The sequence below is a fragment of the Adiantum capillus-veneris genome, chromosome 3, assembly GCF_014529385.1.
Source record: "Adiantum capillus-veneris isolate H3 chromosome 3, ASM1452938v2, whole genome shotgun sequence".
In the NCBI taxonomy this organism is placed as follows: Eukaryota; Viridiplantae; Streptophyta; class Polypodiopsida; order Polypodiales; family Pteridaceae; genus Adiantum; species Adiantum capillus-veneris.
In genome coordinates, this window is record NC_140933.1 from 148,905,309 (window position 1) to 148,920,377 (window position 15,069).

Consider the following 15,069-nt stretch of genomic DNA (forward strand, 5'->3'; position numbering starts at 1 on the left):
AGGAAACGCTCAGAGAAGATGAAGGAGTCTCTTGAGGAAACCCAAGCCATAGTTGCTGAGGCAAAGGCAAGCCTTCCCATTATCCCGTACAGTAAAATCCAGCGTTATGTATTTACTGAGCAAGCAATGACTCTGCTACAACTCTGGGATCTTCGAGTTGTGTTGCAAGCTACAAGAATTGATTTTGATGCAGATATCATCAAGCAAGTTCTTGATTCCTTCGATGCTAAAAATGGCAGTGCCATGGTAAATAGTAGAAGGGTGGCAGTGACACCAGAAGCCATAGCATTTGCATTCCGGATGCCCAATAAGCCCAAACCTTATGTGGCAACTGCGCAGCAGATAAGTATAGCTGTGAAGGAGGATAAAATGGCTAGACAAAAGCGCAAGGAAAGTGCTCAAGGAGTTCCAGTAGCAGGACTGGAAGCCTCCACTGCTTACAGGTTTGTAGCCGAAGCAGTAAGCCTTAAGAACAACCCAACGTATGTATCCGAAAAATTGTTTGCTATGCCATTGGCCAAGATACTAGATCCATAGGTTCCTATCAACCTTTGTCAAATTCTCTCGCATAATGTACTTCAGCAAACTGCCAAGCTAAAATCTCAAACTGTTTTCAAGGCCTGGTATGTTTGGCAATTCCTGTATTGGGCTATTGCTGCAGACGTTAATGAGCAGGTAAAGAAGGCTTGGAGTGAGAAGCCAATTCCTGAACCAAAGAACATTGAACTGTCCTCAGGTGACGAGGAAACAGACAGTCAAAACATTTCAACCGACCTGAAAAGGAAAGCAACTGCAGAACAGGCTGGCAGTTCAAAGAAGCAAAAAATTACACTGACAAAAAGTAGTGAGTTTTTGAAGCAAATAGAAAGCCAGGTCAAGACAGTACCCACTGAGAAAGCTGTAGTGAGCCAGACTGAGCAGCAATCTGCTCAGAAGACTGTGCCTGACCAGTCAGTTGTAAAAAATATAGTGTCTACTGGGTCTGGGAAAGATCATGCCAAGCCAGCCACTGTTGAGAAGATAGCAGACCAGTCAGGGGACAAAGGCAAGAGTCAACTGGACAAAGGGAAAGGTCCAGCATTCTCGACTTTGCCTGGAGGAGTTCCTACAAATACTGGAAATCTTCTGCAACTGGTAAAACAGGATAAGTTGCAGCAAATGCAGACTCAGCAATTGAAAGGGTATCTTCCGTTCAACAAAGCTGATTATGCAACTCTACCCTACGTGGCTCCAATGGCAATATATGAGCCTACTGATTCTGATCCAACCACAGTCAAAGACAGATGTTCAGTCCTTATACAGTCTTCTTGGAATACCATTGTCAGTTGTATGGGACAACTGATGGAGGCTGCTGGATTAGAAGAGGAAGTCAAAAAGCTCAAAGCTGACTTGACAGAAGCACAACATAAGATTGAAAAACTCCAGAATGCCCAGGAAGAGCAGAACATACAATATAGGGTACTGGAAGCCCAGGGAGGTCACCTAATAAAAATGTAACCTATCACGTGAGTTCAACAGAAGGGTATTTAAAGTTCTTGAAATTTACAGAAATATATATACAGAAGGGTATCATTTTTTCAAATTTTAAAAGCACTTACAGATTTTAAAAGAAAAGGGTACATTATATTCTTAACAAAATTCACAGATAAGGGGTTTTACAAACATGTCTTGAATGCACGTGATATGGTAGGTTTACACATAGTGAACCCCCCGAGACTGGAAGCTCATTTAGAAAGGACTAATGAGTTGTTGACAAAAAGCTAGCTAAGGCTGAATCTGAAATAATGATCATCAAGAATCAAAGGAATGAAGCACTGAGAGTTGCAGAGCGGGATGAAACAATGCTTAGGATGAAGCGGGCGGAACTCAAAAACCTGTTGATGCGCCATACAACTCTGAAGGCTTCTCTGACTGAAAGATACATTTATAACAGCTTGTCTGAAATTTTAAATCCATCAGGCAATGCTGTTTTCAATTTAGAGAATTTAAAGTCCTTGATGGAAAGTATGCAGAGCGATTTGCAGGATAAGGTGAGTGTGTACAATAATGCTCCAATGAACCAAGCTATAATGGATTATATTGAGCAGCAGACTTCTCCAGATGAGGAAGAAGAAGACGAGGAAGATGAAGCTGATCAGGAGGAGGATGATCAAGAAGCTGGGCATACAAAGGATGATGATGATACCCCACCACGATCTCCACCTCCAGGACCTGGTACTGGTGGGACAGGGCCAAATGAAGGAGGCCAGTCACAACCAGACCAACCAGACCAGAATGAAGGCCAACAGGAAGGACATGACAAAGAGCACCAGTCGGGTAACCAGCAGACTGAAGAGCAGCAGCCCAGTCACACTGGGAATCAGCCAACTGATCAGTCCCATCTCAGCAGAGATGCTAAAGGGGAAATGAAAGTATAGAATGAGGGACCAGTTGCTGATCATCAGCATTCACTGTAGCTCATTACCCTGAATAGGCAATTGAGACATCAACAGGCCTCCATCACCAGACAGTATCTGGAGGATGATGATCTCTTGTCCGACTTGGAAAGATTTCAAAGGCTATATGTGGGAGCCAGGGAAATGGTAGAACATTGGAAATCAGCAGCTTTCCATGATAAAGAAGCTTGCCGACTACCTACGCATCCCAGTACAGTCCAGCTGCTAGAACGAGTTCCTGAATGGATACTCAATGTTGATGAGAGAGTGGCAAACCCGCACTGGCAAAGGCAGTCTACTGCAGATTGTCGCTCCCTAGCCCTGGAACTGGAACTTCTGTTGGGTAACAAACCAACTTACCGCTATATGAAGGATGTTAGGGTACAACTCAAGGAAGTTTTGGTACAAATGCAAACTGCTAGAGGTTTTTTGGATCAGAGAGTTAAAGTCATTCTTGAGGACCAGACAACCACTAGCAGAGGACCTCAGACACGGATGTCAGTTGGAGCACAGGCAACTGCTCTCCGAACACTGTTCCAGCTAGTGAGAATCACCAGAAAGATGATGCAGTAGGAGAACCAGGCTGTTCTCAATTCCTTAGAATTTGTGCCTGATTCTCCAGTTCTCTTGTATGATGTTCCAGCAAGAGAAACCGAGCTGCCAAGATTCTTTCCAGCGTTGTATCCTCAACATCAAGAATTAGTTGATCGTCTCACATACTTCAAAATTACTGATGAGCTTCAGGATTGGTATGAGCGGTCAACTGTGGAATGGAAGAGTTGGCAGACGTTATTCAATGATGCTCTCCAAATCAATGACATTCAGGCACTGGAAGAGGAGATGCAAAGGATCCAGCTGTGTATGGGCCAGTGGAAGATTCAAGTCAGAGGACTGACCAGGATTACTAATCAGTTGCTACAACTTACAGTCGAATCTTCCAAATTGCCTGAAAAAGACATTGCAGGAAAGCCGGGTCTGGCACCACAGTACAGGGAGATGGCTGGGATTCTTTCGAAGCTCGAGTCAAAAATAATCAGCCTCTTCTAGAAGGATGGATCCATACTGCTTCGCATTGTCATAAGCTGGCCAGAACCAGATTGAGCAAGGGCAGGCGTACACTCTATGATCCTGACACCAAAACCTATCATTCTCTCACGCCTTATGAAGTAGAGATGACCACCGACCGATGGGATCAGCTTGCGCAGGAGGCCATTTACCGATTGATTCAGAAGGAGAATGCTGGTACTGGGACTTCTCAGGCACCGTCCAGGTCAAAGGGCAAAGCCAAACAGAAAACGGTCCAATGGAAGGATACTGGGTAGTTCCATCTCAGAATTTAGTGGCGACTTTTCTTCTCAGCAGGTAGGGAGAGATGACAGCTCTACCTTGGCCTGATGACAGCTCCACCTTGGCCTGGTGAGAGCTCCACCTTGGCCTTTTTCGCTGCCTCTCACGATCCTTGGCTTTTTCAGCTGCCTACTCGAAATCTTTGTATGGCCATTCTATCAGTGGTCAAGCCGGTATCCCAACATCAGAACCAAACGATGGATTTTTCAGTCTCACATCAGAATCAGACAGCGGAATTTTTCAGAAATTTTGGAATCTTGCCAAAATTCAAGAAAGAAGGGAAGGATGTAGACGGCTAGATAGTCACTATGTGGGAACGTCTTCTTAGAAGATGGGCAGCGAATTACTTAGTAATTACTATGGTAATTACTACAGTAAACCCGAAGTGTATAAATAGGGCCCATTATATTGTAATCGGGTTGGCAATTATTATCATTTGGGTTAGCGCCTTGGCTATACTTGTACTTGAGAATCATTGGCAGTATTGTCGGTTGTACTTTCTCTCTGTAAACCATATTCGCTGTAATCTTGATCTGTAATCCCAATCATGGCATATATTTCAGTTATACTTACTTCTCGTCCAGTCTTCCGAATCTGAATCTGAATCTGAACCTTATTTCCAGTACATAAGTCTGATTCTTATTTCAGTATCCACATTTCAGTCTAGTCTCTGATTCCTGTCCAGTCTACTGTCTGAAATCTTCCCACACTAGTAGCTGAAATCTTCCAACACTAGAATTAGCTGTCTCAAGAGATCAGCTCCAATTCCATTAAATAATTACAAAAATTATTCAAAAAATTAAAAGATAATTTTCTTAACATATTGACGGTATAACATAGCTCTGATAATTATCTCATCTTAATCTAAGCTTAATTAGTTTAATTATCATTAATTTATGGTTAAAATGAGTAATTTCAGCTCTAATATAATATACTAATTAATTAGATTAGTATCCCTAAGCTTAATCTCAATAATCAACAGAGAATTAAAAATTAGAAGAGAGTTTTAGAGTATAAATAGGTTTAATCTTCTTAATTAATTGAATTAATTAAGAAAATATAATAGGTTAATATAGTTTTGCTAATTAAAAAGGGTTAGTGTTAATTACTACTAATTAACCAACTAGAGCTTTGCTCTCTAGTGATTTCTGAGAAGCGGTCCCTCTAGATGAGAGAGAATTTGCCAAGGTTTCGAGTCTCCTTGAAATTGTGAAGCAAAGGGTCCTATTTATAGGTTTCTGGCACTCACAAGCTCTCATAGGCTGAAAAAGGTAGATGCTTGCAGCTCAAGCAGCCCCTAGGCTCAAGATGGCGCTGCCTACTACTAATTCTGTTTTGGGCAGGTTCCACACAGCCCCCCAGCTTCCATAATCAATTTCTGTTATTTTTTCTGACTTTTAATAATTAAACTTGAAAATATCTGCAATTTTTAGAACCTTAGGATAAAAAGTCTTTAGCAATAATTACTGAAACCATTCAATTTTACTTAACTAATTAAATTCATAGTGTAACCTTTCAGAGCCCGTAACTTTTCCAGATTTTATCGGAATTCAGTTCTGAAAAATTATAACCCTAGTAGAGCTCTGGTTACGGTTCCAAAAATACCAATATTTACCATAGTTGGATCATTCTACAATGTTTTCTTAACCAAGTTAATTTGATCAGACTTTGTACAATTTTTAAAGTTTCAAAAACTAAAATCCTTACAGTTGGCGCCTACACCTTCAATCCAAAACTTGGCATGGAGATCGCTATCAAGTTTAGGCTATTCCTATGCAAATGGTGGACATTTATAACTATGAGAAGAGTCTTGGACACTTGCATTCCACAAATCTAGCTCTTTTCTTGTGTTCTTTTTATGATGGTAGGTAATAGGCCCCACTCTTAACTTTTGTACGATTGGGAGATCGTATAAAGAAAAGCACATCTCTCTTCTCGTGGCTAGCCATGGCTTTGAACCTGCTTCTTAGTTAACAAGATTTCTTTCTTTTTTGCCTATTAATGGCTTTGTGTCCACTTGTTAGTTAACAAGACTCCCTCTCCCCCCCCCCCCCCCCCCCCCCCCCCAATTAAATGATACCATTTCTTTTGTACCACGCTATGAGTTTTTTTGAAATACTAGTAAGTAAAGTTATCTGGAATTAAGCAACACACCTTACATACACTCGGTCTAACTTCGTTTCCATTAATTAATTTGAACGCAAGATTCTTTCTTGGAATCGTGAGTGCAAAGGGGAAACTCTTATGCCTCGTCAACAAAACCTCCCCCCCAAAACGCGTTTCCATGGAGTCCTCAATCCCCGGCCTACTCTCCTCGACGGTGTCTTCCTCCTGCTCGCCCATTGCACTTGCTTGTCCCCCCAGTCCGCCTTTGCGGGTACAAGCTGCAAGAGTGCAGAATACATTTGGATGCATAATATTCTCCTTGTCTCTCACCACTTTCTGTGCATGACAAGGTAACTCCACCCTCCTTCTCGCAAGGAAGAGCCTCGTCCTCCCTACGGGCTGACGACCTTGTGCAACAAGTAATATTCTGCCCATCCGCCCCTGCGAAGCACCACTCCTCATCAGCAAGATGCATGTGTGTCCACACATGTCCATCTCCTCGCAGTACCTACGCAGCTACAATACAAGACCTTGACTCTATCCGTTGTTGGTCTTGATGCATATGGAGCCAATCTCTCTCTCCTCTTGTGGTTTCAATCGGAGGATTTGCACTGAAAACAAAATGGCTCCCAAAATTAAACAGACATACTGTGTGTGTGTGTGTGTGTCCTATGCTGCTCACGAGCCTCGTCATCAGATCTCTCTCTCTCTCTCTCTCTCTCTCTCTCTCTCGTGGTAAAGCACAGCTGCAAGGCAAACTCGCTTGTGTCTGCAGGGTCGATGCACAGGAAGAAAAAAAATTGTTTCTCTCTCCTCCACAAGCCCATCGGAAGCCCTGATGCAATGCCTCCATAAGACCATTACACGAGTCACGATCACGACGGTGCACCTAACCACACAGAAAAAATTCCGTTGTCCACGTTCCAGCTCGTAGCTAGCAATGCCTGGCATCTCTCTTTCTCACCTTTAAACTCATAGTGACTTTATATCCCTCACCTTCAAACTCATAGCTAATATTACAATGGTTTTCCTTCTTCTCTCCCCTCTGAAAATAGAGGTTTGGGATGGTGCACTCTTTTCTGGACTACACCGATTCTTACCTGCATCACCGTTGCTTAGCCACTGCAGCGTTTTGAATCGCTCGTATCGAAGAAGTTGTCGTCAGGTGCGTGGCCAAGTGCTATCGAGAAACGTTTTAGAATATGCGCAGCACCAAGAGCCACGCGGGGGGGGGGACCAAACGCTCACAAGCATTAGCCTTTCAAAATGCAAGGGCCAACGATGCCGACTAGCAAATGCTAGCGTTTTGAGATTTCACTGCAGAGCATGGGGGATAAAGGTGCTGATGATGCAAATGGTGGATAAATATACCACACTTGCCTTCCATAAGCTTCACTCAATCTTCAACATGAATGGTGTCTTTGTCCCTTCTTCCGCTCACTCCTCTTTTCATTTGCTATAGATTGAAGTTATCTCCACTAAGCAACATCCACTGCCAAAAGAGACGAGCGACATTTCTTTTTCTTTTCTAGGTATCTTTTTGGAACATAAGTTTTGAACAAGACCTCTCCTAGCGAGAGTGTCATCGTAAAGCATGCACCAAAAGTGGTCGAGAAATAGAGAGGCTAGGTTGAAATTGGGAAGCTATGGTCAACTAAACCCATGCTCGCTCCAATGTTCATGCCGACATGGTCGTCTGCAAGAAAATTTATTGGTGTATAGTCAACAACATCTCTCCTGCGTCACACATGATCGTACGTCAACAAGCTGGTAGCTTTTGAATATATTTTTTGTCGCAGCTTCCAACTGCATCCAACACATGTAGCTTTTGATTTGTTTTGCAACGTGCAGCAAGGCCAAAAACATATATATTTAACAATATCATACAAATATATGTGTAAGATCACGAACGTAGTGCAAAGACAAACATTGAAGAATCAAAGATATGCACTATCAAAGTTGAATAAAGAAGGAACAACCAAGAAGCATTAGTGATGGTTGACATGAATGTAGCTGAAGTGAGTGCGACAATCGTCACAAGGTCAATTGTAATAGAAGAGATGATGATGGAGATCGCAATTGGATATGATTGACACGATGATGGAGATCGGGTAAGAAATGATTGGAATGACAAAATCTAAGCTATGAAAAAGACAAGAGACCATGATAGAGATCGAGGATGGGTATAAAAGGGATCATAGCCACAAGGATGGAGTGATCGAAGGAGTCACAAAGAGCATGATGATCTCAAGAATAGATACATTGAATATGTTGGTAGTGACGATGATGATAGACGTAGAGACAGGGCAGAACGTATCAAGATGATACAAACCCTAGTTCTTCAAAATAGATACAATGATTATATTGGTAGTGACAATGATGGTGGTCATAGAGACCAAAACAGAATGGATCTAGATAATACAAACCCTAGTTCTTCAAAATGAGATTAACCATAGAAATTTTGAGCTATGCAATGTTTAGCAAGATAAGGTCTCACGTGAAATGATCATGACTGCTCTATGCAGGTTGGGAACATTTGTGATAAAAAGCAGTGATAGTTCATATTGTGTCACAAATTGTCACATGTTATAAGATTGCTAATACACTAGTAGTAGATAGGATCAAGGCATGACATACAAAAACACCATGACAGAGAGGATGAATATTGAAGGTGATCTAGGGACTCACAAAGGGCATCATCATCTCAAGGATAGATACAATGGATTGTTGGCAACAACTATGATGATGAATGCAGAAACCAAAGCGGTAGGGATCGAGATGATAAAAACCCTAGCTCTTCAAAAGGGCATCAAGCACATGAATTTGTGATGCTCAATGTTGATCAAGGCATGGTTTCACCTATCATGGATCATGGTTACTTTGTGATGGATCATGGTTACTTTGTGAAGCTTGCATGATTTCTCACCTACAAATTAAAAATTTAGAGGTAAGTCTCAAAATTTGTAGGTGTGATTACACTAAACCTAGCACTTTTTCAAGCACTGTGGGCACCCTCAATCACACGCAGGAACGATATCTACTCGATGATACCATGTAGAAAAGACAAGAAGGTGTTGTTATGCAGCGTGTACACATATAGACATGCAAATGCAAGAGACGGTTATCACAGGGACTACACACTAAGGAACGCAACCGATCGCTTTGCATTCATTCAATTCAATATCCCTATAAATAGAGCTTTACAACATATTCATAGAGACGTGCTAATGTGTTATGCTAACTTGGCAAGGCCTTGCCGATGACAACGTTAAATATCGATTGTTTTGACAACGTGTTAGCAGTGTTTAATCAATGTCCTGTATCTTTTGTATTTATCTTGTCTTCTATTTTGTGTTTGACAGAGAGGACATATATTCACAATAGTGGATGTTTTGACTACACAAGTAGGACTCCAACTCGACAACATTGCAAGATCTGTTATTTGTATCCAATTTCATATGCCTATATGTTTGCTTGGCACAACACATTAATCTTACGAGACAAGGCGCACGACTTTCTTTTCTTATAATTTTTTGGAGAGACCACATTGCCAACTCTCCACCATATTTTTGTATGGTACTTTTGGATGACATGCACTGTATATTTAGAATTTTTACTTTGTGCCTAACTGCAAAACAAAATGTTTAACTATTCACATTACTTTTAAGTAGCTTGATTCAAACATTGTCCTGTAGCTTGCACAATTGGACAACACCCGTACAGGATTACCAGGGCGATAATGCATTTCAATGTTTTGATGGAAATCAGGGATAGTGTATATTGTGTCGCAAATTGTCATATGTTATAAGATTACTAATAAACGTATAGTAGACATGATCAAGGCATGCCAGACAAAAAGACCATGATAGAGAGGACGAATATTGAAGGGATTGTAGGCATAGAAAAGGTGATCTAGTCACTCATAAAGAGCCTCATGATCTCAAGGATAGATACAATGGATGTGCTGGCAACAATGACAATGATGAATGCAGAGACAAAAGTAGTAGGGATCAAGATGATAGAAACCCTAGTTTTTCAAAAGGGCATCAACCACATGAACTTGTGATTACACTAAACCTAGTACTTTTTCAAGCACTCTGGGTACCCTCAATCACACGCAAGAACGATATCTACTCAATGATACCATGTAGAAAAGACAATAAGGTGTTGTTATGCATCGTGCAAATAAAAACACGCAGGTGCAAGAGATGGTTACCATAGGGACGCCCACACTAAGGAATGCAACCGATCGCTTTGCATTTATTCAATACAATATTTTATAAAGAGAACTTTACAAAATATTTACAGAGACGTTTGCAAAGCCTTGCCAATCACAATGTTACAAAAAATATCGATTGTTCAGACAACGTGTTAGCAGAGTTTAATCAATATCCTGTATCTTTTGTATTTATCTTGTCTCCAATTTTTTGTATGACAAAGAGGACATATATTCACAATACTGTACGTTCTGACTACATAAGTACGACTAGAACTCGACAACATTGCAAGATCCGTTATTTGTATCCAATTTCTTATGCCTACATATTGTTTGCTTGGCACAACATGTAAATGCTACAGGGTAGGACAGTGCTTTTGTTTCTTATAATTTTTTGACTTTTTTGGAGAGACCATAGTGCCAACTCTCCACCATACTTTTGTATGGCACTTTTGGATGACATGCACTATATATTTATCATTTTTACTTTGGGCTAACTGCAAAACAAATTGTTTAATTATTCACATTGCGTTTGTGTAGCTCAATTCAAACATTGTCCTCCGGCTTGTACAATTGGACGACACCTGTACACGTTTACCAGGGTCGTTAATGTATTTCAATTTTGTGACAAAAATTAGGGATGGTGAATATTGTGTCACAAATTGTCACCTGTTATAAGATTGCTGATACACGTATAGAGACATGATCAAGGCATGGCATACAAAAAGACGATGACAAAGAGGATGAATATTGAAGGATTGTAGTCATACAATAGGTGATCTAGGGATTCACACCAGAGTCTCATGATCCCCGGGATAGATACAATGGATATACTGGAAACAACGATAATGATGAATGTAGTGATCAAAGTGGTAGGGATCGAGATGAAAGAAATGCTAGCTCTTCAAAAGGGCATAACCGAGGCACGGTTTCACGTGTCATGGATCATGGCTGCTTGTGAAGCTTGCAGGATTTCTTTGTTATGGATATGGGATTTGTGCCTTTATTACTCAAATGCTCATTGGGAGCTATGGTCATTTGTGCCGGCCGGCCAATGTGTATTCATTTTTGAGCATTCAAGAATCTATAAATGAAATACGTGCAAAAGGGAAATGCTGACTCTTGCACGTGGGGAGATTGTACCCAGTGTCTGTGTGTTTCTTCTCTCCCCTCCTCTCTTCTCCCTTGCCGTGCCGGTGTGGCACTCCGCTCTAGGAGGTGCATATGTACGTTCTCTCTTGCTCTATCTCGCTCTCTATCTCTCTCTGTTCGTGTATCATGCGATTATGCGCTTATGAAATTTCCAGGTATATCGATTAGTATGTTTTATGGTTTGCAGTATATTATTCATTGTATTTGCAGGGCCTTCCACGCTCCGTTTGTAGCAGTGGTATTGGAGCCATGGAGATGCCCTTGGGTTTGTATGTAGGGCATGGATACGAAGAACTTCACAACTAATCTACCAAAGCTAAGTGTGTTTTATCATTATAGTGGCAATTTTTGTTTTCCTTTACTTTTGATCTTTCTTCTTCACTTTGCTTGAATAATTCATAGCTAGGCATGATCAAGTAAGCCTTATAATAGAGAAATTAATAGTTTATGACGTAGAATGAAAGCTAATTGTATTTGAGTTGATGTATCAATGAGTATTCCATTGTGTTTATGGTTATATAATGACAAGAATACTTGTATAATAGAGAAGATGCAATAGGACTAGGTATCGAGGCTTGACGACTATGAGTACACGCCGATAGTAATGAAATAAGATGGATGATTTTTTTTCTTTTCTCAATTATTCAAAATTAATCTCGCCAACCATCCAAGATTGTCTCGATAAGACATGGGCCTGACTAGTTTCGGTTGTAACATTCATTTCGACCATTCCAAGTGTAAGCTTGTAACCGTCATGGGAATGACCTTACAAGCAATTTTTTTTCTTTAATACAAAAAAGGAAAAAAAAAGTCCTCTCTTATTATCTTGCAAACCATATTGCTGATTTGAGAGGATGGCCGCAACGCGAACCTCATCTCCACCTCCGCGCCCAACATCACATGCGCCGTTAGTGCTCCTTGGGTTCAGCCTCCACCAGCATGCAGTTTCTTGGATTTTGGCTTGATATGCAGGGAATTCAACTACATTGTCGATCACCTCTCTCTCTCTCTCTCTCTCTCTCTCTCTCTCTCTCTTACTTTCACTCTCCGCATTACATCAGAAGCCGCCATGCAGATATTCCTCCCACCCATTCATCCTTCTCTCTTCCTACCCCCCTCGCATAGGCTGGTTCTACCCACTGCTACGGTACCCACCAACCCGCTTTTGATGGCCTGCAGCCCTAGTCAACCGCTTTTGATGCTCGCATGCAGCCGCCAATAAGCAGTCATCACTTTAGGACTCACACACACACCCACTCTCAGTTGCCAATCATGTAGACTCTCTCTCGCTCTCCCTCCCTCTTTCTAACGGTGCAGCTAATTTACCTGAGCCAACTGAGGTTCATCCAAGTATTCACTTCTTTCTCTTTCTCAACCACCACAGGCTGCACCTCTCACTCTCCCCTTTGATCTCTCTTAACAGCTGTGATCTGCCAACCCACACAAACACACACGTGGCCGTTTATATGTAGTCTCCTCCCTACCTACCGCACAGTCCCATGCTGCCTGTCTCCCGTCATGAACTCCACAGATTAGTAGTCATCTGATAGCACCCACCAACTTTTTTTAAATTTTTTGGCAGCTGCAATTTTACATTTTATGTGGTTCACGTCACAATGGGAAGAGCACCTCTGTCCTGGCTGCCATAGCCCGGATATGGAATGCGTCACACCAGCTCTCAGTCTAATTAGGTTTTGGCATGGACGGTGTTAATGAAAGCTGGGATGAACAAAGTCTTTGGGCCTGCTTGTGGGATAACCTCTGAACCTCTTCCGGGCCAGGGATCCAAGGGAAGAGTGCACGCCAAAGCAGTTTCGATCGCTCTTACTGAAGGAAAAACTACTGACACCTGTAACAATCATTGATGAAGCCGATTCTCTGATTCAATTGCCTTCTGCTTGCATCGCTCTGTTCTGCTTGTAACTAGAGGGATCAACTGTGAACCCAAAAGATACAATGTTTATGGTTTTCTCCTAGTTGCAACGGAGTGTGTGCGTGATCTTGTTGCAACTCGCTATCATATACGCGTGCAGGATGCACTGCGAGGTGATCATGGCCTGGATGATATCTTGTCTTTACGACTGGGTGTCCACATGGAGGTGGATTCGATAGCAATTTCAATCATGCCGTGGACAATATGGGCCCACAAGGGTTTAGATGGCACATGTTTGGCATTCCTTGTGCAAGAGGAATTGTGGACACTGAAGGCATGGATTACTCGGGCTGAGTCTTATTGTTTGCGGCTATACGTATTTGGCATGGCCACATACAACCGAATTATGCAATTTGTCCGACATCATGCAAATAAGGATGAATTCTATCCTTTAATGGTGAACCTACTAGACATAGAGAAACTTCAATGTGAAAGGAAGACAGTCGTTCAGTTGCGCGGCTTCATTGCCACCGAGGAAGAAAGTGGAGACCATCCTGTGTGCATCTCTTCACCACTTCTACGCACTGCTATAATTCGTGGGAGTGCCATTGTCCAGGAGGAGGTAAATTTGCCTCTTGCTTCTCGCCACTTGGATAGATGTGGGTTGTCCTGCAGACTATCAAGTCCCTTGATGGCGCTACTATCTGTAGGCTTGAGTGTCTGCATGCGGATAGTAAACCTTTAGAATACGAACATCAGTTTTTATTGATGTCCCGTGTAAAGGCAATTTTGCAGCAAGCATACCCTTTGATAGGAGCTAGGATCTTGCCAGAATCCAAGCATAAACAGGTGTATTCTTTTATAATCGCTGTATTATCCACCTTTATCCGCGATCCCAAGCTTGCCATGACCAATCTTGACCCCGTTTGATACAATCGCCAACAATACGTTTTCTTTCCATAGACTTTAGGCTAAGATGAGGCACACCTTCCTTGTCCATTGGTAATCGGCCGGTCACTTTTATGTCATTTGTCCATTGTCTTTCTTTTCATGTAAAATTATGATATGTCTTATATACATAGTCTTAGTTACCCAAATATGTAGTAACTGTCACATTTGAAGCGATTAGGTGCCACTTTGACTCGTAAAGAGGATGAAGATGGTGATCATATCGAGTTCGAGCAGGGTCTCGATTGTTGATGTAGCCGTACACACATACACAATGAGCAAGATAACCATGGGCTATCATGCTTGCGAGGCTTTGTTGGATATGTACAACAATTTTTGGGCTCTCTCTCTGTTCTTTGTCCTTTTTGGTCTATCAACAATCTATGGATTGCAATCAACGACATTCATTGTTATTAAGTTGTTACTTTTTAGGCTTTAGAATCTACTACAATATTAACAATCAATTAGATGTCTACGAGCCTTGAGGAAGAGTTATTTAAAAATAAACCAATAAATAAATAAATAAAATGATTCCTTCCCACTTTGATGCTATAAATTGTTATTATAGCATTTTTACAATAATTTGCTTCTCATGGGTCCTGTTGGTAATGTGCTAGGGTCAACTTTTCACCCTCCAAATACATAAGGCGTTAATATTCTAGCTATGATGACCTTAGGAGAATTTTGACTACGTACACTTTTAGCTACTTTCACCCAAATTTACTGTTACCTAGATTATTCACCAATTAAGAAGTATAAACACGAAAATCTCTCTCATCTTTATTTGCAAGAGCCATTATTTCCATAATGTAAGTTTAACCCCATTAGTACTAATGTAATGTAATTTGATTTTTGCTTTACTTGCTCTACAAATTGTCTTAAACGTTCCCTCATATGTCAGCCAAATTGTTGTTGCATATTCCTCAATATTGTTCCATTTATTTGCTTCTGTATCACATCCCTCCCAATTTTTTCAATACTCCTTCGCATAG

General features: G+C 41.3%; 1 pseudogene; it reads left to right on the forward strand.

The window, feature by feature from the left end:
- Nucleotides 1–243: 243 nt before the first annotated feature.
- LOC147461914 (uncharacterized) lies at nucleotides 244–14,763 on the forward strand (annotated as a pseudogene).
- The last annotated feature ends 306 nt before the right edge of the window (nucleotides 14,764–15,069 follow it).